At 45.7% G+C, this 26,732-nt stretch overlaps 2 long non-coding RNA genes across 3 annotated transcripts; both read right to left on the bottom strand.

The window, feature by feature from the left end:
* Window positions 1-14,427: 14,427 nt before the first annotated feature.
* On the bottom strand, window positions 14,428-18,319 carry LOC140619764 (uncharacterized). Its single transcript, XR_012019556.1, has 3 exons — window positions 18,087-18,319; window positions 17,710-17,866; window positions 14,428-14,986 (listed from the first exon to the last, which is right to left on the bottom strand). It is a non-coding gene; the product is annotated as an uncharacterized lncRNA (long non-coding RNA).
* Window positions 18,320-22,062: 3,743 nt separating this feature from the next.
* LOC140619762 (uncharacterized) lies at window positions 22,063-26,521 on the bottom strand. 2 transcript variants are annotated; one of them, XR_012019551.1, is made up of 2 exons: window positions 25,649-26,521; window positions 22,063-23,239 (listed from the first exon to the last, which is right to left on the bottom strand). It is a non-coding gene; the product is annotated as an uncharacterized lncRNA (long non-coding RNA). The 2 variants fall into 2 exon arrangements; XR_012019550.1 differs by having other exon boundaries at window positions 22,063-23,236.
* Between the last annotated feature and the right edge of the window lie 211 nt (window positions 26,522-26,732).

The following is a 26,732-nucleotide window of genomic DNA, read 5'->3' as shown; positions in this document are numbered from 1 at the left end:
GACACACACACACACACACACAGAGAGAGAGAGAGAGAGGAAGAGACACAGGCAGAGGGAGAAGCATGCTCCCTGCGGGAAACCCAACGTGGGACTCGAACCCAGGACCCCGGGATCATGACCTGAGCCGAAGGCAGATGCTCAACTACAAACAGGTGCCCCGGTCCAAAAGAATTTTTAAAAACTATTTGACCTTATAAGAGTTTAGCTGAGTATAAAATCAAAATAACAAGTTATTTGCATTTCTATACAACATAGTAATTTTAAGGAAAAAAAAAAAACATTTGCAATAACTCCCCAAAATTTACAACTTAAGAAAATAAATCTAACAAATGTATGTAAGGTATTTATGGAAAAAAAAGTTAAAATTTTTTATTCAAAAGCAGCATTACACAAAAATTAAATAAATGAAGACATAAAACAGGGGGTTAAAAGGCTTAATATATAAAGGTGTTCATTCTCCTAAAATTCACCTAAGGATTCAAAATGATTCCAGTCAGAAGATCAACATATTTGTTTTTTTGTAGAAACTGGCAAGGTAGGGATCCCTGGGTGACGCAGCGGTTTAGCGCCTGCCTTTGGCCCAGGGTGCAATCCTGGAGACACGGGATCGAATCCCACGTCGGGCTCCCGGTGCATGGAGCCTGTTTCTCCCTCTGCCTGTGTACTCCGTCTCTCTCTCTCTCTGTATGACTATCATAAATAAATTAAAAATAAATAAATAAAAAAGAAACTGGCAAGGTAAATAAAAATGCTAAGAGTAGTCAAAACACTCCTAAAGTCAAAAAACAAGGAGGGGTGATGGCTCTTACTAGATTCCCTAAATTACTATAAAGTTGTAATGATTAACATAGTGCATTATTACCACAAGAAAAAATAAAGGTATCAGTGAAACAGGATATAGCCTAGGAATAAATTCAAATGTACATGTGTATTCGATACATGATACACACGGCAGTGCAAATCAGTAAGGATGGCTTTTTCTTTTTAAGATTTTATTTATTTATTCATGATACACACAGAGAGAGGCAGGGATACAGGCAGAGGGAGAAGCAGGCTCCCTACAGGGAGGCCGATGTGGGACTTGATCTCGGGACCCCAGGATCACGTCCTGAGCCGAAGGCAGCCACTCAGCTGCTGAGCCACCCAGGCGCCCCAGTAAGGATGGACATTTTTTAATAATGCTGGAAAAATCATCTATATTTTTAAAAAATAAAATTGGATTTCTACCTTAACCAACAAATCAGCAAAAAATGCTTTTTGGTAAAAATTGACAAGCTGATTCTATTTTTTTTTATTTTTTTTATTTATTTATGATAGGCACACACAGAGAGAGAGAGGCAGAGACATAGGCAGAGGGAGAAGCAGGCTCCATGCACCAGGAGCCCGATGTGGGATTCGATCCCGGGTCTCCAGGATCGCGTCCTGGGCCAAAGGCAGGCGCCAAACCGCTGCGCCACCCAGGGATCCCCAACAAGCTGATTCTAAAATGTATATGGCAGTTCAAGAGGCCTGGAAGAGCCAAACCAGTTTGGATCAAGGGACGAGGTAGGAAGACTCACGCTCTGCATATTAAAAACTCCTTAAAAACCTTCCTATGAAGCTGCCGTCATAGGACAGTCTGTGTGGTCTTGGAGTCAGGATAGACAGACAGACAGTGGAACAGAGCAGAAGGTCCAGAAGTAGACCCACACGTATACGTAGTCAATTGGCAATGGGCAAATGGGAAAATGCAGAAATACAAGCAGGATGGTCTTTCCACCGGGCGCTGGAGACATTGAGTATCTGCGTGGAAAACCGTGAACGTCACCCCTTACCTCACACCATACACCACAGTTAACTCAAGCTTCTATAGACATAAGCTTCTAGAATAACAATAGTAGGATCTCTGCAAATTTGGGGACCTCGCTTTCCCGGCCACCTAGTGAGGGACACCCCGGCTCGTCCATCCCTTGGCCACTGGGAATAATGCCGCAGTGACCATAGGGGTGTGTGTATCTTTTCAAATTAGTGTTTTTGTTTTATTTGGCTTAAAAATATGTTGGATCCTATTTCTGTTCTTAATTTTTTTAAGAAATGTCACCACCTTGGACCCCAGGAACAGGCCACACACGCCTTCCCCGGTCCTAGATGGACGTGAGGAGGAAGCTTATTTTAGGGGCTGATGACTAATGCCCACAACCCAGTACAGAACCGGACCCACAGGTGACACTTAACAGGAAAAACATCCATTGCGATCCTATTGTCACTGTTATTACCGTCATCTCCGTTCTCGCCATTTGGAGACCTCACCTGCTTTTCGCCGTCCATGGATGTCTTCCACCAGCGGATGTTGGGGTGCAGCGTACAAACAGGTTTGGTTTTTTTTCCCCCTCATCAGAGTAACAAATAGATAAGTCCCCTGTTGCCTCCACCGTACGTGCGCGTCCTGCCTTCCCCGGAGAGCAAAAAGTCTTGAGAGCTATCCGGACACAGTCCTTCTTCCTTTCCCACCCTTTCCCCGGGCTCCATCCCAGCAGATTTGTCTCTGCTGCTCCACCAATAACCTGTGTCCCGTGGGACCCCAGGGCTGCCCTGGGTGCGCCGCTCCCCACCACGACAGGGTCAAGCGGGCGCCGCCAGGGAGCGGCAGGTTGGCATCCCGGGCCCCAAGGCCCCGCTTCGAGGAACTTGATCAGAGCAGAAAGGGAACGGCGTGGAGCTCCTTCTTCCCTTGCTCCTGCCGCCCCTCTGTCCTCTGCTCCCACAGCAGTTCCAGGGAGTCCTCCCCCGGCGGGCTGGGGAGGGGCGGCCTGTCACATTCTGGGGTGTCCATGCCAGTAAGGCCGTTTAGGAGGCGAGGAAACACACCTGCTGCTTTGCCCTGACTGCACAGTTCAGAGTAGGGGTCCCGCCTCCCCCGCCTCTCCTGCCTCCCCTGCCAGCGTGGCCACCGGGCCTGGAGAACAGCTCCGCGGACAGAGCGCCCTGGCCCCTTGGAGTTCCTCTTTCCGGATCTCCCAGCTTCGGAGGGTCAGTGGCCGCACAGAGGCTGACGTCCGCAGGCGCCCGGGGCACAGTTTACAAGCTGCTAGGAAGCCCACCTGCTCCGACGGCGGGAAAGCCGGATCGTACTTGTAGGGTTTCTAGCTGCTTATTCATCCCAGCCGTGAAGCAGGTGCGTCGGCTTCCCCGGGAAGGAGAGCAAAGCTCCCCTGAGTCTTGCTCTGTGCATGTGGCCGTGTCAATCCTTTGCACACTCCGCGTCCAGTCCTCCCACCCCAACCTAAATGGAGTTAGCTCTACCTAGAGAAGAGGACGCCCGAGTCCAGAGATGGTAAAGGACTGGCCCCGGCACACCCGGGCTGAAGCAGGGCCCCCGCGCAGGGCCCTGGGAGCTCGTGATCTGCACCAGGACAGCCCCTCCACCACCCCGCGGGCCCCGAGCCCCTCCCCACCCACATGTTCCTCACGGATTTCGGTGACCTGCCAGCCATGAACTCAGCCCGAGCACACCCAGACTCTTTGAGTCCCGTTCTCATGTGCTTCCATGCAAGGATCGGGAATAAGAGAATTGACAAGAGGGCATGGCAGCTGGAGGAGCATCACAACACTGGGCTTCGGCTCTTCCGGATTTTCACCTGGACGGCTGTCCCGGACCCTCGCCCTCAGGTGACGTGATCCAGCTTCCCTGGCTAACCGCTGGGGCCTTGGGACATACTTGCCCACCCCTCGGTGTGCTCATCTAGGGAACGGGGGTGTCTCACCTACTCCGCCGTGACGTGACGGAGGCACGTGGTGGAGGAGCCCCGTTCCTCTCACTTGAGACACGTGCATCAAATATTTATTTGGCAGAATAATTTTTTAAAGATTTTTTAAAAATTTATTTATTCATGAGAAACACACACAGGGAGAGAGAGAGGCAGAGACACAGGCAGAGGAGGAAGCAGGCTCCATGCAGGGATTGGCAGAATAATTTATTGAAATTTGCGCTACGCCTTGATGGTGATGCCACAGGAGACTCAGAAGAAAGAGCTTTCCTTCGCCATCGCGGGCCCACCGCTTCCGTCCTTTGGATGATTTCTGAGCAATCCTTCCTCCCACTCTGCTGTCTTCTGAGAACAGAGTTAAGCAACCATCTATTTACACTATTACAACCCAGATGTTTAGACTCATACACCTGCCTTGCGGAGAATCTGCTCACGTCTCCTGACCCCTTCCACAGACGTCGGGGCCGATTCCGTGGTTGAGTTGAAAAGAGGCTGAAGCAAGAGCCTCGTGGGTTACGGACTACTAACCCCTGCCCCTGAGTGAAGGGTGGCAGAGGGTTTCCTGAGGGGCACCGATCGCCGAGCTTTGCTCCCCATCACCCGGAAAATAGCGACATAGAGCAGGAGGCCATGAGGAGCCGCGAGTGAACAGACAGATGCGCTTTTGACCACGTGCCCGTGCGGATAAAAAGACTTGACCGAGCACCCCCGACAGCGGCACATTTACATATTTCGCTATTGCGTCTGTGTACTCTTCTGTTAATATACATTATGTACCCGAGAAAACATACGCCCGGACGGAAACTAAAAATCATGAGATTAAAAAGTGAGTAGGAATAAAAGTTCTAATTTTTTTTTCGATGTTCCAGAAGTTCTTTCCTGGGACTCAGGGGAGCAGAGCCCAGGGTAAGAGAAGGAGCAGCAGTGACCCCCAAGGACTGTTCAGCTCCTCATCGATATGTTCCTGGAAGTTCAGGCTTCCAGTCTCCTTTCACTCTCTTCCCACCTGCCCCTAGTAGGGACCCCAAAGGCCTTTGCGGAAGGAGGCAGACCCTACACTCCTACGAAACACGTAGTATTTCTTCTATGGAAAATCAAGGAAGAGGACAATTATACATAGTCCAGAGGCCACACATGGAGTCCTATCTTATTGTTTGTTTCCTCCAAAGTGCCAAGAAAATGGTCAAGAAGTGTATTACACACACATTATTTTCAGGAACTAAAAGTCAAGAAATGACCACAGCCCCACACACCTCGGTCCTTCTCCTGGGAACGCATCAGCCTCCAGGAGAGATGAAGGAGCCACCTTCCTCTCTGCTCCCTCCAGGCAGGGACAAGCCCGTCTTCCCCTCTTCCTGAGACTCTCCTAAATCAGGGTTTCTTACCTTAGAAGTCTGAGACGACCATGTAACAGGAGAGGGAGGACAAGTTTTAAGGGAAGAAATACATGGAAGAGAGAAATGGAAGCCAAGGAGGTCGAGAACCAGGCAGCTCTGGGTTTGGAGGTGAGACAGAGGGGTGAAGAGAGATCTTCACAGTAGCAATGGGTTGAGAGAGATCTTGAGAGCAAGAGAAATGGGAAACAAGAAATTTTTAAAGAAACAGGAAAAGACTATTCAACCATGGGCTACGAACTGGGCCCTCGCGGATGCTTTACAGCAGATTCTTTTTTTTTTTAATTTTAATTTTTTATTTTTATAAATTTATTTTTATTGGAGTTCAATTTGCCAACATATAGAATAACACCCAGTGCTCATCCCGTCAAGTGCCCCCCTCAGTGCCCGTCACCCGGTCACCCCTCCCCGCCCACCTCCCCTTCCTCCACCCCTAGTTCGTTTCCCAGAGTTAGGAGTCTTCCATGTTCTGTCTCCCTTTCTGATGTTTCCCACTTATTTTTTTCTCCTTTCCTCTTTAATCCCTTTCACTATTTCTTATATTCCCCAAATGAATGAGACCATATAATGTTTGTCCTTCTCTGATTGGCTTCCTTCACTCAGCATCATACCCTCCAGGTCCCTCCACGTCGAAGCAAATGGTGGGTATTTGTCGTTTCTAATGGCTGAGGAATATCCCGCTGTACACAGAGACCACAGCTTCTTTACAGCAGATTTTAAGAAACATGTGAAATGCTTCAAGTCACTTTCACTTGACAGACCATTCCTTGGGATGGGATCTGCGCTAGGCCCTGTGAAGCCCCTGCCTTTACTGACTCTCTAAGGGGAGTAGAGAGGCCCAAAGCTTTTTTCAATCCCTCAAAGAACCCTCAAAAAGGGTCTGAGGTGACCCCAAATATTACATTTTCTCACTTCAACCTGGACTCATGGTAACACGGTGCAGCCACACCTGTCCCTCCCGCCCGCCGCTTGTCAGACTGATCGACATATTTCATTGTCTGTGACAAATATCTGTGAGATCCAACATGTTGACTCATAGATGCTACTTGGTGGTCAAAAAGAAATCCTTCAAACTCCAAGGTGTTTATGGTAAAAAACAAATACAAAGGGTGGTGGAGGGATTTCGGTGAGAGGAAAGTTTGGAGCCGTACATGGTGTTCAGTCATGTCAACTCTGCGGCACAGATTAGGAAATTAAGACAAACAGAATCCGGCTGTTGGGATTCTGTTTCTGTATTTCCTATAAAAAGGATGGCCTACCTGCAACCTCAAGGAAGACTTCCCAATAACCAAATAACAGGGGCGGCACACAGAGCCAGAAGACCCTCAAAGCCAGACCCCAAAAACGTCGGACTCAGGGAGGACACCTTTAGGCAGAGAATTAGAGTGTCGCTTATTTTTCCAGCGCTACCTTGAGCTCACATCTCACAACAGGTGGAAAAATAGAGGAGTGGACTCAAGATTAACCACACGATCATCCCATGTTATGCACTAATCCTACAGATAATAAGGACCAACTTATTTCTAATATGTTTCTTTACACAAACCTTTGTTTTAGAAAGTAAATGTTGAATATTCTCACATAAACACAGAGACATGTACGAATATTGTAGAATTTATAACAACGAGAGACATGGAGAAGGGAATGAAAAAAGTTAAATAAATGATCCATACTAAAATAATTTTACCAGCGGTCAAAAAGAATTGAGTAGGGTTGCAGTGATGAACCTAGAAGATTTCTAGGATGTATTCCTCTGCGAAAAAAAATGTGATAAAATATGTATAATATGATCCTGTTTGTGCTTTTTAAATCCATAAAATGGCCCTCTATGCTTCTGTGTGTGTGTGCGTGTATCTGTGTGTCCATATATCCCTGTGTATGTGTAAAGAGAGAGTCAGTTAAGTCATATGAAATTGCTTATATTGGGTCATTTGTGACCTACAAAACCAACAATCTTACAGTGGTCCAATCTAATAATTGTGGAGGAAAAGGCACGGAAGGGTACATATTAATTAGTAACTGTGATTGCCTCTGGGAATGCAAATGGGGACAGAGGTTGGTTTTCCAGGGGACATAATAATTATCTGAGTCATTTGAATTTTTATATGTTAGTGCGTCCTGGAGGTCTGGAAAGATTGGGGAGCGATGGGAAACAGGAAATGGGGAGTTGTGAAGACAGACACCGGGGCAAGAGGGATGCTCAAGAAAACTTGAAAGATACGTCACTGCGATCACGTGTCTGTTCCAAACATACCTCAGAGATTTTCTTGCAAGTCTAAGCGAGGATTTCGATTGACGGTGTTCAACTAATGGGAAACAAGCCAATAAGGAAGCAAAGGAAACAAAGGCATCCCATCGCCTTAGGCAAGAGTAGGTGAGGCTAAAAATGAAAGAAGAGGCTGTGAGATCAGTGCCTTTGGGGGAGTTTCAAACACTTTGCTACATGAGTAGCGAGTAGAAAATCCTAATTATCCCCCAGGGAGGCTTACTTCTTCTGGCAAAATTGAGATTAGAAGCAATCACACACTTTATAAAAGTGATTCAAAAATATGGGGGAAACTCTATGAGGCAAGACTGTTAATCCCAAACATCTTAGTCAGCGGCTGATCCCCAGTCGGACATCACAACCATCCTCCCCCGGCCAGGCTCTGGAGTCCAATACACGCGGGATATGCGTAAAGTGCTCCATCAGTAATGGGTAATTCCATTTTGTGTAAGAGCACTTAGCTTTTGAGTTTAGTGGCTTCTCTGGGGATAAAATGACTTTGAAGTTCTGAAAGGTAGCAGAACTTTTTATTTACGTGTGCACTGGGGGCCCCAAACATTGGGATTGGCACATTATGTGTATGAGCTCACCCGACTCGCCCAATGATGCCACCAGAGAGAGCTTCATGTGGTTCTAGGGGATGAGAATGAGGCGTAGCGACGTTGAGTAATCTGTCTGGTGTCACACAGCAGATAAGCCTCATGGGTGGGAACTGAACCCAGATCTGTCCCATCCAAAAACTGGGTTCTGCTTCAGAAGGAAATTAAGTTCACGCCCACTCTTTTCACTCCTCCAGTTCACCTCAGGCCAAGGGAAATTCTGACTGTGCCCCGCCCAGGGCTCCACCCCGGCCCGATCTCTGACTCCATCTGTGGTGGAGAAGTCAGGGAGCCGCCTAACCCTTGTATGATTTAGAGAAGGAAATATTACAGATACACACTTACCATGTAATAAATACGTACATTTATAAACACATACTTACGTGTCCAGAAATCCATAAAGGCTATTATATGTGATGCTTTATTGGTTTATGGTAGAGACTAGAGATAATTATGTGCATACAAAGGTTCAGCCACTTGAACATGTCCACCCTACACATGCTGACCTGTCAGACTCTGACCCCGTAACCCGTTGTGCTGTCCTGAGGCCTCATTTGGGGATGGTCCGAGCTCAGACCAATGACACTGCTTTGCACACTTGTGCGTTTCAGGAAATCCTGAAATAGAAGAAGTCATGGGTTGATGATGCTTTCATCTGTTGGCACTTTTCGGTCTGATCCTGTTGGTTTGTTAAATTGGGTTAGTTGAGTGATACCTCTCTGTAAAGCCCATGGAAGGGAAACAACTAATAAACAATTCTTCCCAGGAAAGTCAGTGTTAGGCTTCTCCTCTAGGGCTCCCTAATTTACCTTAGATTTGGTGTTGTAGCAAACAGGGTACTGGGCTGATGGCCCACGCACCCTGCCTCATCCCTGCTCAGCCATGTAAATTAACCAATTCACTTTCTTCTTTGGAACTTGTTTCCTCAAATATAAAACGAGGGATCTCAGCTGGACTGATGGCTTTGAAATAATTTAATTTCAATCTGGTTAAAAATACTCTTTCTTAATGTAGTAAAAAAACCCATACCATAAATTTACACACTTGCATTTTTAAGAGTGTGGCACAGTAGTATTGTTAACTCCATGCACATCATAGAATAGATGATTCTGTTCATCTAGTGCAATAGAGCTCCAGAACGTTCTCATCTACACCACGTTTCTTTAGATACCTCCTAGAAGGGGAACCATGCAGGATGTCTTTTGAGGATCGGTTTATATCACTCAGCATAATGTCCTCAAGGTTTATTCATGTTAGAGCATAGTTGCCTCCTTTTTAAAGGCTGAGAAATGTTCCATTTTATGGAACCGCATCTTCTCTCTTTTTAAGATTTTTATTATTTTTGAGTGATCTCCACACGCAATGTAGGGCTTGAACTTACAACCTGAGATCGAGTCACAGGCTCTACTGACTGAGCCAGCCAGTGACCCCACACCATGTTTTCTTTATCCATTCATCTATGGATGGTTGCGTCTGTATGTTGGCCATTGTGAATAATGCCACAATGAAATGGGAGTGCAAATATCTTTTCAAGATCCTGTTTTAAACTCTTTTGAATATATACCCAGAAGTGGCATTGTTAGATCTTATAGTAGCTCTATTCTTTATCTTTTGAGGATTCATTGCTGTTTTGCATATGGTCTTCACTATTTTACAATCCCACTAATAGTGTGCAAAGGTTCCAATTTCCCCACATTTTCACCAACACATTATTTTCTGTTTTTTTTTTTCACCTAATGGTTGTGAGGTAATATTTTGTTACAGTTTTGACTTGAATCTCCCTGATGATTAAAAATTTTGAACATCTTTTTCATATGCTTATTGGCCATTTGTACATTTTCTTTGGAGAAATGTTTATTCAAGTTCTTTGCCCATTTTAAAATCTGGTTATTTGTTTGATTGTCATTTGGTTGTAGGATCCAATACTTCTTTTTAAGCTTAAAAAATGAGATCTGCTTGTTATCTTTTATATTCTAAAAAGCAGCATTTATTTCTAGGGTGGTTTGGAGAGTGAAATTGGAGAATGAACATAGATCATGTAGATCTGTCCCCGGCATCTGGCAAATACTCAATAAATGTTAGTCTTTTCTTGTCTCTTTTGCAGCGTGCAGCCGAATTGATTACCTTTTCTTTTCTTTTTTTGCAAATCTTTTGATAAATCTCCTCCCACTATCTTCATGAATGTATTCTCACTCCTTGTAAATGTCATTGTTAAGAAAGTAGCTGTCTGGTGTCTCAAGAGTTCAGGCTGATGCATATTTGCTCAAGTAAAATAGCTGAGTGCAGTAGCATATGATCTCTTCCAGCACTTAAGTACTCTCCAAATGGGTCTGGCTTATCTGCTTATCTCAGGGTATCACATATGGTTGTGCAATAAAAGAAAGTGAGCTCCAGCTACGTTAATCCATGATAATATATTCTTGACAGTGCTTATCACACATTTTAGTTGCTCACCTGACATTTATAATAAAGATGCAATCACTCGTGAGTTGTTGGTGATTCATTGCATTGCCTCCCATAGATTTCCTGTCACTCCTCATTCAGACTGCTGATATTTTGAGGTAGGTGCTATTTTATCACCATTTTGCAGGTAAGGAAATTGAAATGAAAGGAGTTTAAATTATTGCCAAGGATCCACGCCTGAGTCGGGGTCAGTAAAGCTCTCACCATGATGTCTTCCCCATTCTAGGGGGAAAGACCATTCAGTCCCTGGGTACCCAAAAAGAGCCAAGAGTTAACAAAGAAGGAATGAAGGGCTGAAGAAACTATTTCACCTCCTTTTTCATTTTGCCTAAGATCACATGAGGGAAAGAAGTGGGAGAAAGGCTGGAGGTAGAGAGGAAGGTAGAGACAGAGTGAAGTGTGAACCTGGCTGGACCTGGCACACACATCGACTAGAATAAGAGTGACATGGGACTGTCTGGGATGGTGCGAGATGACTTGGAAGCTTGGGGGGTGGACAATCCTTTAAAGGATAAGGAAGGAAGAAGAAGGAAAAAGGCACAAATCTATTACCATTTGCCTGATTGTTTTTCCAGGGGCGGGGCTGGGGTGGGGTGGGGTGGTTCGGGGTTTAAAACTGTGCAAAACAATCTCTTCATACTGAACACCTTATCATCCATCAATGGGTGCCAGAAGCTTAATAGAGGGCGAGGGCTATAAACAACAAGGAACAAACATTTAGAAGGTATACTTACAAAGCATTTATTAACACAAGGCTCTAAGAAGACACGAAGAGACATTTTTCCAAAGAAAACATGCAGCTGGCCAACAAACACATCAAAAATTTTTTTTGATATTGTGTGATCAATATCACCGATCATCAGGAAAATACAATCAAAACCACAATCAGATATCGCCTCACACCTGTCAGAATGGCTAAAATCAACAACACAAGAAACAGCAGGTGTTGGCAAGGATGGGGAGAAAGGGGGATCTTACTCTGTTGGTGGGAAAGTAATCTGGTGCAGCGACTCTGGAAAACAATAAGGAGTTTCTTTAAAAAGTTAGAAATAGAATTAACCTATGACCCAGCAATTGTAATACTAGGTATTTACTCAAAGGATTAAAAAAAATACTAATTTGAAGGGACATGTGCACCCAGCGTTTATAGCAGCATTACCTACAGTAGCCAAATTATGGAAAGAGCCCAAATGTCCTTCGACTGATGAATGGATAAAGAAGATGTGGTATACGGAATAGTACTCCACATGTATGGAATATTATATATTATGGAATATTATATATATTATGGAATGTTAGTCATAAAAAAGAATGAGATCTTGCCATTTGCAGTGACATGGATGGAGCTAGAGAGTATTATGCTAAGCGAGATACATCAGTCAGAGAAAGGCAAATACCATATGATTTCACTCATATGTGGATTTTTTAATAAAGATTTATTTATTTGGTTTAGAAAGAGAGAGAGATGGCACAAGAGGGAAGGGCAGAGGGAGAGAGAATCCCAAGCAGACACCATGCTCCATGAGGAGCCTGACATGAGGCTTGATCTCAAAACCCTGAGATCATAACCTGAGCTGAAGCCAAGAGTCGAAAGCTTAACTGACTGCACCACCCACCCAGGTGCTTCTCATATGTGGAATTTAAGAAACAGAACAGATGAACACAGGGGAAGGGGAAGAAGAGAGAGAAGGAAGCAAAGCACAAGAGACTCTTAAGGATGGAGAACGAACTGATGGTTGCAAGAGGGGAGGTGGGTGGGGCGATGGGTGGGATGAGTGATGGGGACTCAGGAGTGTTACAAGCCCTGAGTGCTGTATGGAAGCGTTGAATCATTAAACTGTACCGCTGAAACTAATATTACACCATATGTTACCTAACTGGAATTTAAATAAAAACTTTTTAAAAACCCACAAGGCAAAAGTTAATAAATAAATAAATAAACAAGTAAACAAATAAATAAAAAGAAAAAAGAAAAAAAAACCCCACAAGGCTCTAGACAAGTCTTGGAGAGTAAATACACAGTTCATACCTCCTAGATTCTTTGTCAGGTTTTTTTTTTTTTTAAATAAAGTAGATTCTTATCAATAAAAGGAACTGGTTCCAGGTAAACTACTTTCAAGTAGTTGAAAGCTATTTAATCAAATAAATCCCCAAATTTGAAGTAAGTTCTTTGTTGTACTTGAGATACAATCACTAAAATCCTGACCATGACATTTATCAGTTCTGAGACTCCACAAAAGTAGCTTAGTCATCTGAGCCACAATTTTCTCAATGTTAAAACAAGGATAGTAAACTATTTCCTGCCTGTCACATGGAGTTCATTTAAGAACCAGAGTAAAAATAAGATAATATGTGTGAAAAGGTGTTCTAATGGATGGATGACACAAAGAAATCAATGTAAAGGACAGGCTTTACAGTCTGATAGATCCCACCCACAATCCTAGGCAACTTTCCTAATCTTCCTAAATTTCAATTTCCTCAACTATAACTTGGAAGAAGGACAGATGTTTGTTGAAAAGATTAAATGAGATAATGCACAGTATAGTATCTGCTGCATAGCAAGCACTCGAGAGTTGGTAGCTGTCATTCACTTACTCACTATTCTGTATTTATTTATTGAGCATCTATTAAGGGATGAAGAATATAGCATTCAACAAAATATAATCTCTGAATCCAAGGAATTTATAATCCAATGGGAGGAGTCAGGCAATAAACAGAGGAACAAATCTATAATATGTCCAGACATGATAAATATAGTGAAGAATATCCGAGAAGAAACAGAGGTGATGGGGAATAGAGGTGCCAGTGGATACCAGGTGATCGGGGAAGGCCTTCCCGATGAGGCGCCCCCTAAGCAGAGACGTGGAGGACATGAGAGCCCCGTGGGAACGTCCAGAGGAAGAGGGTTCCCTCCCGTAAAAGGCTTTGAGGCAGGAAAGTGTCCTTTGGCCCCTTCTGGGAACGGCAAAGATACCAGCACGACTGGAGGACAGTTCAAGGAGCTGTAGAGAGTGGGCTAGAGAGGAACACGTGCCAGGAGAGTGCAGAGCCTCCACCGTGCGGAAAGGACTAGAATCTCACTGTGAATGAAACGAGAAGACATTGAGTTCTTTTCATTTCAGACATTTTTTTTGTCTTGTTTTTCTATGACTCAGTTCTGAGAATTTGTCTAACAGATAGCAGGGCTCCATGTGTTTCCAATCTTGGAGAAAATCCTGTTGATACTAGTTAATGAAGGCATTTAATAAGGGAAGTCAACTTGAGGATACGTTAACTTTAGGAAGAAGGATTTTTACTTTTATGTATTTTAATATTTTATTCACTTTGGTTTTACAATGAGCACATATACCAACACGGCTAAAGTCATTCATCCTTTAGCATTCCCCATAGCTCACTGGCTGCATCAACACTTAACCTTCCCGCCGTACTCCTAGGGACGTGGGTCTACTTACTGGAAATGGGTTGATTTTACTTGGGGCAAAGAACAGGAGGAAGTGGACAGGCTGAACCTTGAGCCTGCAGAGCAGCGAAGCTGAACATGGAAGCACATGGATTTCATTGCCTTCCCCCAACCCCAAACCACACATGCTTTGTGGGGAAATGACCCAGACAGAAAGCAGGCTGAGTCCAGCATGTCAGCAAGGCTGACTTTTCTAAGTCCAGCAGGAATGAGGCCAATTACACACAGATTTTGGGGTCACGTGGCTTCAAGGAAAGCAAGTCATTAGAGTCGTGGGCACCACGGAATGGGAAGCCAGTTCCACTGATCAGGGAGTGTTCCAGAAAACGCTGACCCTGATAAGAACGCTTTTTTAAAATATAAATTTATTTTTTATTGGTGTTCAATTTGCCAACATACAGAATAACACCCAGTGCTCATCCCATCAAGTGCCCCCCTCAGTGCCCGTCACCCAGTCACCCCCACCCCCGCCCTCCTCCCCTTCCACCACCCCTAGTCCGTTTCCCAGAGTTAGGAGTTAAGAACATTTTTATACGATTTCTACAAGTGGATTTCTACTTTTAGCACCTTGACCATCGTCAATGTTTTTAAGTGATTTCCATTTAGGGATTTTCTGGTTGCCCCTGTGGCCAGTGTGGATGGCAGCCAAATACCAGGATCTCATGTCCCAGCTGACAAGCATCCAACCAAAGGTGATCAAACTCTGTTGTCTTTGAATGAGCAACATTGGCTACTTCAAAAGGCGCAACTCTCCTGTCTCGGGCTTGGCGATCAAAGCTTGAAAGCTGCTAACAAGAACCAGAGTTCTCTCCGGAAGAGCTGGAGACACAGTCATTTGTACAAACAGCCGCTCGGAGCTGAGGACGCTGAGGATGCTGAGGACGCTGAGGCCGGCCGGCTGTGCTCGCAGCACGAGCAAGGCTCCCGGTTTCAGACGCTCCTCTCCAGGCCAAATGATGGGTCCACATCACCAGTTACATAGAGTAGTAGAGTAGTAGTTGTGTTTTTTTTTTTTTCTTAAGGGAAAAAAAAATCCAGATAGAACTTTTGAAACCCTTGGAAAGAATAAAGATAAAAAAGCAATCTTGAGAGATTCCTCAGAGTAGCTACAGCAGAATGAAAATAACCAACCATCCATACTGAAAAGCGTATTTGGGTCAATGGGACCTTAAATAAATAAACTTTTTAAAATTTTATGAAACACTGAAATGTTTTATTTTTGACCTATCCCTAAAATTTATGGTAAATACATCTGTGTGTGTGTGTGTGTGTGTGTGTGTGTGTGTTGAAAATTTAAACAATACAGAAGTAGATACTAAAGCCTCCCTGCTCTCCATTCCCTAGAGGTAACTATTACTAGTATTTACGTACTTACATTTCAAGGCTTTTTTTCCTGTGTATATAAAAGTATGGTTTTAGGGGGATCCCTGGGTGGCGCAGCGGTTTGGCACTTGCCTTTGGCCCAGGGCGCGATCCTGGAGTCCTGGGATCGAATCCCACGTCGGGCTCCCGGTGCATGGGGCCTGCTTCTCCCTCCTCCTGTGTCTCTGCCTCTCTCTCTCTCTCTCTCTGTGTGACTATCATGAATAAATAAAAAATAAATAAATAAAATAAAAGTATGGTTTTATTTTTTTAATTTTTAAAAATATTTTATTTACTTACTCACGAGAGACACAGAGAGAGATAAGCAGAGACACAGGCAGAGGGAGAAGCAGGCTCCCCGCAGGGACCCCGATGTGGGACGCGATCCCGGGACCCCGGGGTCACGCCCTGGGCCGAAGGTGGCGCTAAACCGCTGAGCCACCCGGGCTGCCGGAAGTATGGTTTTATAATACAAATAAAATAATACAGTTCAACAATATGCTTTTTCTACATTATAACAAATCAAACCCCTCTTATCTGAACATAGCGGTCAACTCTCTTTTTTAATAACTGCAAATTCCATCATATGATAATACCTGCAATCTTCCTGGAGAACCTGTTTCCACTAAATGATATGTACATTAGTAAGTTTTTTCTGTTTTTCTCTATTTTATAAAATATAATATTGAATCCTTATATATGAATTATTGCACAGGTGTGGAAATACTTATCAGGAGACATTCCAGAACTAGAAGAGATCAACAAATGAGACATTTAAAATCATAATAGCTATTTTAATATTTGACAGTTTGTTAGTATTTCTGTGTGTTTGATACCTGATATTAGAATTTTCTAAATTTGAAAATATATTTCAGAAATAATTATAGTGGGCAGCCCCAGTGGCTCAGTGGTTTAGCATCTGCCTTCAGCCCAGGGCGTGATCCTGGAGACCCGGGATCGAGTCTTGCGTCGGGCTCCCTGCAGGGAGCCTGCTTCTCCCTCTGCCTGTGTCTCTGCCTCTCTCTCTCTCTGTCTCGAATAAATACATAAAATCTTTTAAAAAAAGAAATAATTATACTTTTGATTTATTTGTCAGTAAAGTTAATCTTACCATGATAGTTATATTATTAATCTATTTTTCCATTTGTTTGTTTTCTTTATTAGCTTATTAGTTTCTTTACATATTGTAAATCTTAAGTCTTTGTTAACTAAATTATATTTTTCTTCTCAGTTTTCATTTCCCTTTTATTTCATTTATGGTTTCCTTTGCCCCAACAATACTTTAAATTTTTCCTAAGGGTCATCACTTTCTTTTATAACCTATGGGCTGCATGCCATACTTAAGAAGGGCTTCTCTGCCCCTAATTATATAAAAATATTTCTTCTGCATTCTGTCTTTTCACATAGTTTTGCATTTTATATTTAGATATTTTACCCACCTGGAATTTACTCATGGATGGTCTGAGAATTTAATTTTTTCTAAAGTTGGTTCGTAAGCAATCTTATTTTTAGATAAATGCTTTGTTGTGCGGTGGTTGAGAGCCCAGGGCCTTTCAGTCCCAGAGATCTTTACAGGAAGTGGAAGCCCAACTGTTTTGTGTGACTCTTGGCAAGTTCTCACATCTGTAAGGTGCGGGCATCGCACAGCATACCCAGAAGAATGGTGACTATCCGGCCAATGGGAACATCCAGGAAAGCACTTAGCACAGGAGTGGGCCATGAAAAGAACTTAATAAATATCAGCGGATCTCATTACTGGATTTTGAAAGAAGTGTCACTGTAATCACTTCCCTTACTGTTTAATTCTTCTATGTTTGTTGGTTGGTTGATTTGCTGTTGATTAGTTGGCCTGTTCTCTTTGGTTTGGATAGTATTGATTTCCATTTCCTTATTTGAGAAGATTAAGGCAAAACAAATGATTGCCCACCAGACAACTTTCAACTCTATGTATATTGTAAAACCCATTATGTAGTGGCTCCAATTTTCTGCCAAGAAATGAATGTGAACATGTGTTCTTACTTGCCTTACCTTAAACAATTCTGATTTCCAATATAATATTGTGCCCAGCGTGAAGTGGTGGCAGCAACGAACATAGTATCCTGTTCACTTTCTTAATTTTTATTCTCATTATGACATTATTTGTAAGATTATCTGTAAAATATTTGTATCCCCCACTAGATAATCTATAAGCATTTTAGGAGCAGGGACTCCATCCTTAGCACAGTGTCTGGCTCACTCTAGACACTCAATAAATATTCCATGAATAGTGAGTGGGACGGCAGTTTTACATCTCATGTATGCCTTGAAGTGATTTAAAATTTGCAGAACACTCTTGCAAAATAGATAGTATCATTCCCATTTCACAGATGAAGACATTGAGCCCTAATTCAATGAGCCCTGAGGATGCATGACCTACCTTGGTGTCCTCATTGCTGGTGGCAGAGGCATGACTGGCCCTGGGTGGGTTGTAGCAAGTAGGAGTCTCAGCCTGGCACTTCTCAAGGAAAACTGCCCACATGTTTTCCAGCAAGTCCAAGCTCAGTGGTTCCTTCTACGGAAGGTAGAACAGGGTCCTGTACCAGAGAATTAAGCAAGACAACAACAAGCTTTAGGCATGTCCCTGAAAAGCTGAAATAGACACTCATCATTTCTAGTGCAAATGACCAAGACCTGCCCTTTGCAAATTGGGTAAAATTCTAATCTCACTGGAGGTCAACTTGCCAATGACCAATAGGTTATAACCCAGTTTCAGAAAGGAAAAAGCGAGTGGGTGTCTGCAAGAACATCACCTACAAGATGACTTAACCTTTCCTGCGCTTGCAGACTTTCTGCTTGTCCTTGGCTCCCTGTCACATATCTGTCCCGGATGAGCTACAGAACAAGACCTATCAGGAAACTGAAACTGGCCACCAAACAGAGGAGGCCATGTGCCAGAGAGCATGTCTCAGCGTTGCTCTGTCAGCATCACGACTTATGTAATTGCCCATGCATGAGACCAACTGGAATCTGAATTGGGAGCAATGTTACATTTTGATCTTGTGTCATCGGCTAGTGAGTTCTTGAGTGGAATGTCTACTTGTTCTTCCAGTAACTGTGGCATTAGGAGCCTTTTATTATTTATTATTTAAATAATTATTTATGATTATTTTATGATTATTTATTATTCTCTGGGAATAATACACTCTGCAAATTCTGCCTTCTATTCAGTGTTAGGGAAGAAAACATTTTGTCTGTGCTGAAAAGGAGGTAGCATGGCCACTCATGGGGACTAGAAGGGGACAAGTGGCTGCCAGTGACTTTTGTGGGGGCATCTCAGAAGGCACAGGAGGCCGAAGGCAGAGTCAAACATGGTGGAGAAAACAAGGGGAACCAACTCTAAAAGCCACTGTAGCAAGCTCTTAATGGGTGGGCGTTGGGGTTGAGTACACTGTATAACCCAGGAGGAGGGTGGCGATGTGGGGAACTTTAAGGATCATTCATGGGGAGGAAGGTCATCAGTGGAAAAAAACTCTGTAAAGTCACCAACAGAAAAACTATCCCTGGGAAGCATTTATTGAAGGAAAATAAATGGAGTTAGCAAACATACGTCTAGCTGCAGACGGCCGTCTGCTGAGGCACAGGACAAGAGACACCAATGGAGTGCTTTTGAGCTCTTCACATAAAGAGGCAAGCCTAATGCCATAAATATCAATAATTAATGCTCTTATATTAAATGGAATTCACACCGTAGATGTGGTCATCGAGAAGGAATATTCTTTTTCAAAAGCAGGTGGTCTGATGAGGATTGCATGTGGTGGCGGGTGGTGAGAAGGCCATCAGGCCAGGGGCTCTAAAACGACTTGACAGTCTCAGGAGATACCTGGAGAACCAAGAAGAGACCTTCACCACATGACCACTGTGCATGGTTAGGAGCGTGTGTGGACACAAATAGAGAAATTGAACAACTAGAGGTTATAACAATTGAGGATTTTACTTGTCTGCCAGATTCTTCTTCTTCCATTTCACTGTATTTGACAAAATAACCACCGCAACTGAAGCTTCCATGTCCCCATTTCTGGTAGGAAGAAACAGAATGGTGATGGGCAGAAAGCAAAGCTGCTGCTTATTTTATTCAAAAAGGACCTCCCAATGTAAAAAATAGTGAAAGGGAATAAAGGAGAAAGGAGAAAAAAATGAGTGGGAAATATCAGAAAGGAAGACTGAACATGAGAGGCTCCTAACTCTGGGAAACAAACTAGGGGTGGTAGAAAGGGAGGTGGGCAGGGGGTATGGGTGACTGGGTAACGGGCAGAGGGGGGCACTTGATGGGATGAGCACTGGGTGTTATTCTATACGTTGGCAAATTGAATACCAATAAAAAAATAAATGTATAAAAAAAAAAAAAAGGACTTCCCTGCATTGACCAATGCATTGTCAGAGACCAGCCTCTTACGACCAGAGATCTAATTGTTCAGCTGTTCTCATCTCTGCTCTGAAAAAAAAAAAAAAATTCTTTTGTTCCTAAAGTAGGAAAAGGGTACTGGGCAGACCAACTGAGTATCACACTGGGAATTAATATTTTAAATAAATCTAGAATAACTTACCAAAAATTTAATTTTATTACTAGGTAATTTTCTGTATATGAAAAACCATATTTCCAAAAATATAATCAGTTAAAATATACCACAATTTCAGCACCATATTTTGGATTTTTACCATTTTTAAACAATCCACTAACTTGGAAATCTTAGAAATAGCTTGGGCCTCTCTCAATCTTTGAAAGACATTGACACTGATACAAAGATAGACTATAAATCTTTATACACCTAAGGAGAATGCATAAATCTAAGGCTGGGGAATTAGAGAAAACGAAAAAAAAGTATAGAAATAGTGATAAGAGAATAAATTCTGGAAATCATCCCCCTCCACCCCCCACCCCCCGACAAAGATTGCTAGGCCAGCACAGAGTAAAGTGGCAAGATAAAAATCTCTCCTATCTGTAAATCTGGTCAAATTAGCTAAAAGCAGAGAATTGAATACATCTGTGACCTTAGCTTTGAGAACGTTAATTTTAAAGACAGATTCCGGGATGCCTGGGTGGCTCAGTGGTTGAGCGTCTGCCTTTGGCTCAGGTCATGACCCCAGGGTCCTGGGATCGAGTCCTGCACCAGGCTCCCTGCGTGGAGCCTGCTTCTCCCTCTGCCTGTGTCTCTCATGAATAAATAAATAAAATCTTTAAAAAAAAAAAAAAAAAAAGAAGAAGAATTGGGAGTAAATAGGTATATCAGACAAGGCTCTGGGTGGTGAGGCTCCCGAAGCGGGTGCGATGGGGGTGGAGGGGAAACAGCAGCTTCCATTGGTGGTTGATGTTTAACAACCCCAGTGTGCCTTGTCTTCAGGTATCTTTTTTTAAAAAAGATTTTATTTGTTTATCTGCCAGAGAGAGAGAGAGAGCGCGCACAAGCAAGGGGAGTCTCAGGCAGAGGGAGAGGGAGAAGCAGGCTCCCTGCAGACCAGGGAGCCCAACACGGGTCTCGATCCCAGGACCGTGAGATCATGACCCAAGTGGAAGGCAGATGCTTAACTCACTGAGCCAAGCATCAGGCACCCGCAAGCATCTCTTTTTAAAAAAGGATTTTATATGTTTATTTGAGAAAGAGAGAGAGCGTGCGAGCACAAGAAGGGGGATGATCTGTGGGCTGTGTTTCCCGAGTCTGTTGGACCTGAGAGCCCTTCTCGTCACATGGGATGTCCATTAGCATCACGGACCATCCCCTGCAAGAGTCGCTCTACAAGAGTGCGTCGACCAGCTGCTGGCCTGACCCAGGACAAAATGCTTTCAGTTCTCCAGGCACCATGTGTCAGGATTTGGAACGAGCTGTTCCCCCCGCCCAGAACCTCTTCTCCTAACCGTCCCATGACCACCTCCTTCTTGTTATTAGGATCTGATTGAATGCACCTCTTCAGGGAAACTTTCCTGACCACCAGCCATTGGCCTCCCTCCAGTTCTAGTGACACCAATTTCAATTTTATGCACGTTCGGTAAGCTCCACGCAAGCATGGGGTTTCCTCGCGTTCACTGCTGAATTCCGAATGCATGAAGGCGTCCGGCCCGAAGGTAACACTCAGTGGGTGTTTGTAAGGGAATTGTTCAACGGACATCTGCCGTTTCCTACGACACGGTTTGCAGCCTAACACCCAGCTTCAGCCCCCCTCGGCGCGCGGCCCCAGGAGGCACCCGGCCTGCACAGGGCGCCCACGAGAGCGTGGGGAGCAGGACCGGCCATGCCCGGGGTGCGGAGGGGCAGGCGCTGGCAGTGTCCAGGCTGAACCACCGCCTCGGACTCGCGGCAGCTCTGAGGCAGGTGCACGGCTCCAGGTGAGCAAACCATGCTCGTAAAAGGCACGGTTGACATTCAAACGCCAGCCTAGCTGAGGCCACAGCTGTGGCCATTACCCCGGATCACGGGCCCCGCCGGAGGGACAGAGCGGCCCCCTGCCTTCAGGACCAGCGGCAGAACAGGGGGAGCACAGCCTGCCAGGTGTGCTCGGGCGGCAGCTCGCCGATCCCGCAGCTCAGGGCCGAGCACGCCCAGAACAAGCTGCCGAACCGAACCGAAGCCTCCAACACTGTGCTTTTCCGGAGCAGCGCTGGCCCCTAACCTGGAGGGGGCCCAGTGCCCCACCTGCAGGGTCCCTACCGCGGGAGCAAGGAGCGACACCGGCCATAAGCACCGATGACGGAAGTTACGGTGGAGCAAACTACAAAGATGACACCTCTCCGCAGATATTCTAGTTCACTCTTTAATTTAACGGACACAGAAATGGGCAATTTAAGACGCATATTCATTCCACAAATGCTCCGGCGCCGTGTCGGGCGCCCGGGTGGCTCCGCACAGAGTGAACAGGCCAGAGAGGATCCTTGTCCTCCTCAGTAAACGCTGCAGGGATGAGGGACTAAATGTCGGGATTGGTGGATACGGCTAAAGATGTGCGGGCTCCCAGGGCTCCTGGCTATGCTTCAAGAGCTGTACACTTAGCTTTGGCGGAAAGATACATGTGATTCTGGGAAAAAGCATTTAATTACCTCACTACTTCTCACCAAGGCGTCCGTTTACTCTGGGTCAACTTAGCTTCGACTTCACCGGAAGAAGCTATTGTGTGGTGCCTCTGGGCAATGGAGCAGGTCTAGTCAAGCACCAGCTACACCTGCTTCTTCTCAGCCCCGGTAAACTGACCCTGAGAATCTCATCCGAACAACTGACCTAAAAGCCCTTTTACTTAAAAAAAAAAAAAAAAAAAAAGATGTGGTACAAATAACCTCTATATCAGTAGGGGTTCTCCAAAGAAGCAGAACCAATGGGATATGTCTGCATTTATGGAGGGAGATTTGTTTCTGGAAAACTGGCTCATGTGATTGTGGACATGTCATGCCCTAAATCTGTAGGGTGGGCTGGCTGGCTGGAGACTCAGACAGGATTTCTAGGTCACAGTCTCGAGGCAGAAATCCTTCCCTGAAAAATCCATTTTTGCTCCTGAAGCCTTCAACGGAGTGGATGAGGCCCACCCACATTATCAAGAGTCATCTCCTTTACTTAAAGTTAACTGATGATAGTAACCACACCTGCACAACACCTGGACAGCAGCATCTATGTCCCTTGTGTCTGACCGAACAGCTGGGCACTGTACCCCAACTATCCTGACATAAAATTAAGTATCATCAGCTTTCAAGAGGCCCAAGTGTTTATGACTTAACTAAAGCATTTGGCTAAGTTATTGTTCCGTATTCTCAGCAACAGTTCCAAACAAAGTCCATTGCACCTCAGAAACTTATTCCAAAAAATGAAATAGGGGTGCCTCGGCGGCTCAGCTGATTCGGCCTCAAATTCTTGACCTCCCCTCAGGCCTTGATCTCGGGGTGGTGAGTTCAAGCCCCACATTGGGCTCCATGGTGGGTGTGGAGCCTGCTTAAAAAAACAAAACAAAACAAATGAAACAAGTGAAGTGAGCCAGAAAAACAGGACAAAATTTGTGTTTTCACTGTTTTTGGAGACACTGCTGAAACTCTACCCATCTTTGAGAAACTGTGTGGTATTTGCTTTCCATAAACAACATTGCAAAATAGCCAGCCTGATTCTTGCTGTCACCACGAGAGCCTGGATGCCACAGGGTGTGGGCCCCTTTGGTGAAATCAGACCCGAGGAAACTGTAGAAGATTGTATAGACTCGGAATGACTGAGGATGAAGAGGAGAAGGAGAGGAAGGGAGAGGACAGTGGAGAGGAGGAGGAGGAACCAACAGAGGAGGAGGAGAGGAAGGGAGGGAGCAGAGAGGGAGAGAAGACACCCCTTGGGAGATGGAAGATTGTTTTGAACAGCGTCTATGCATGTGCATGTGTGTGCATGTGTGTGTGCCTGTGCGTCCACATGTATGTGTGTGCATGTGTATGTGTATATGCATTTGTGTGCATGTGCATGTGTACGTATGTGCATGTTGTGCATGTGCACATGTGTCCACATGTATGGGTGTGTGTATGTGCAGGTATGTGTATGTGCATTTGTGTGCATGTGTACGTGTTTGTGCCTGTGTGCATGTGTGCGTGTGCATGGGTGCATGCATGTGCACGTGCATGTGTACGTGTGTGTGTTGGCCAGCGCAGTGAGACACACTGTGGCCCAGGGTGGAGGTGGCTGGCACTGGGGAGGACAAGTTGGGCTCTGCCCTCGTGCTCCTCTACCCCCTTTGGTGCAGCCATCACCTGCCCCCTCCCCAGGACTCCACAGCAATGAGCTGTGGCCGTTGGTAAGTGCAAGCCCAAGAGTGCAAGCCCAGATGGGGGGAGGCGTGAAGAAAGTGTCCGGGCCTGAACAGCACCAGGAACCCACCCCACCCCTGCCAGCACCCAGAGCTGGTGTTTCAAAATCCCTCCCCTCCCTGTTCTCTCTGGGAGCTGGAAAAGGAAGCGGTGCTGATGACTCGGAGCAGCTGCAGGGTTACTAGGTGCGTGATTCCAAAGGAGACAGATTCACTGTCATTTTTAAAGTCCTAGGGCTTGCACCCTTCTCTTCCCTTGAATTTCCCAGGGGGACACATACGAGGGCCGTGTCTCTCAACCTCGGCAATCTTGACATTTGGGGTCAGATAATCCCTTGCTGGTTGAGGCTATCCTGGGTGTTTTACGATGTGCAGCAGCAAGCCAGGTGTCTACTCAGCAGATGCCAGTCGTTCCCCAAGTCGTGCTGGTGAAACTGTCTCTGGACGTGGCCACATGTTCCCCGGGGTATGGACTCGCCCCTGGTTGAGACAGAGAATCCGTGGTGCAGCCCCAGGGACTTGGCAGCACAGTCGGCCTGACTCGGGGGACCTGACAGACAGCTGAGTGGGGGCTGCCTCGAAAGGAAAGCACCAAACCGGCCAACTTACGTTAGTGAGAACAAAAGTAACTCAAACTGGGGGGGAAACAGTAATTTAAACAAGTACTAGAAATACCTAAGGCGGGCAGGCGTCCTGGAAGAGAAGACAAGGGGTTGTGTCCGGGGAGCCACACCGAGGGGCACGCGGAGAGCAACGTTTTCATGTTTTACAAGCATTTTAATCGTCAACGCGGCACGTAGGCAGAAAAGAAGAGGAAGCATCATGTGAACGGCTGTTGTGAAGCTAAAGGTAACCCCACGCGGAAGCACCGGTCGGGCCAGGAAATTGCACGTGGGGTTCAGAGAACCCGGCGCCTTACTTGCGATTCGAGGGGCTTCCCCTTCCCTAGAGGAGCCCTGATACGATGCGGAGTCCCCGGTTCATCCTAATTTCAACTCTGCGAGGTCATCCAGAGTGTTTCCCAGGTAATTTCCAGGTAATTTCCGCATGTACTCCTGGAAACCGTGGACGACTGTTATCTGCTCCATATCGTCCCCGACACTCGCTCTGTCGGCGGCTTTCACTAACCCAGCGCGGATGCGGGGCTGTCTCACTGTCGCTTGCAGGTTAACCCCCCCAATCCCTAACCAGGCTGAGGACTTGCAGGTAAACCCCTACGATCACTAACCAGGCTGAGGACTCGCAGGTAAATCCCACGATTGCTAACCAGGCTGAGGACTTCCCTCGCTCGGGGACTCCGTGTTACATTACTCGTCTTGCTGGGGCTTCCTCTCTTTTGCTCTCATTCCTTTTTTAAAAAATATTTTATTTATTTGTTTGAGAAAGAGAGAGCGGGGGGGGGGGGCAGAGGGGGAGGGAGAAGCAGCCGCACCCCCCACCCAGCAGGGCCCGACGTGGGGCTGGGTCCCAGGACCCGGGATCACGACCTGAACCAGAGGCAGACGCTTCCCCGACGAAGCCCGCAGGAGCCACTGTTTTACCTTGGTTAAGTGACATTGTACCTGCGCTAGGAGCACGAGGCTGTTAAGTCGCGGGGGGCTGCGGCCGGCTCCCCTGTTGCCGCCCTCTCGGGTGCTCGTGTGTGCGGGCAGGCCGCGCTGCTGCTCTCCTCCCACCCCCAGCTCTGACGCCCAGGAGAGCCCCCTCGGTGTCCCCATCTGTGCCCGTCAGCCCGGAGCCTTCGTTGCTGGATGGGTGTCCAGTGACCGGTGCTGTTCAGGCTCTTGCAAACACGACTGCGGGGGGCGGCCCCGGAGACCTCAGGCACAGGACACCCTCGTTCGGAGTCTTTACAAGGTGCCACCAGCCGACAACAACCTGGGATCAAGCCAGCCAGTCCCCGGCACACGTACTTTATGTGAAGACGCAGAGCACATGCCGACTGTCTGCAGCCGCCGCTTCCCAAGAATTTCTTTCTTGCTCTTTTCCCACATATTTTCTGTCCCTCCCGTGACTTCTCTGAAGTCTCCCAGGACCGAGGAGGACAGGGATGTGGTCAGCTCTCACTCGCCTTCTTGCCGTGGGTCAGTCGACAACATAATTTAGGAAATTGAGAGTTAGGCACAAAGTGAGCAGAGAAGAAATGCCGCAGCCTCTGTCACAAAATGTGCCGGGGTCAACGGCTGGTAAAGAACAGAGCATCCTGGGGCGCCTCAGGCGCTGCCTTCGGCTCGGGTCGTGGTCACAGGGCCCTGGGTTCGAGTTCCGCACCCAGCTCCCTGCTTCTCTCCCTCTCCCCCTCCCTCTGTGCTCTCTCTCTCAGATAAATAAGTAAAATCTTTTTTTAAAAAAAAAGTAGGAACAGAGTATTCCGATGTGATTTGTTTCAGAACAAAGAGAAAGAAGGAAATGCCTCATGTTCTTTTTATGAAAGGAATGTAACATTGATACCAGAACTTGATAAAGACCTCCCCCTCCACCCTCGACTCTACACTCATACACACGCACACCCGAAACTCTGTAATAAATATTGAGGGAAAATCCCAAATAAAATATTGGCAAACCATATCCAGCAGCATACGGAAAGAATTATATGTTATGCCAAACACCCTTTGTTCCAGCAGGATAAGAGTAGCTCAATATAAT

This window comes from Canis lupus, chromosome 27, assembly GCF_048164855.1.
Source record: "Canis lupus baileyi chromosome 27, mCanLup2.hap1, whole genome shotgun sequence".
Classification (NCBI taxonomy): Eukaryota; Metazoa; Chordata; class Mammalia; order Carnivora; family Canidae; genus Canis; species Canis lupus.
This window is presented reverse-complemented; position numbering and strand designations above follow the sequence as displayed.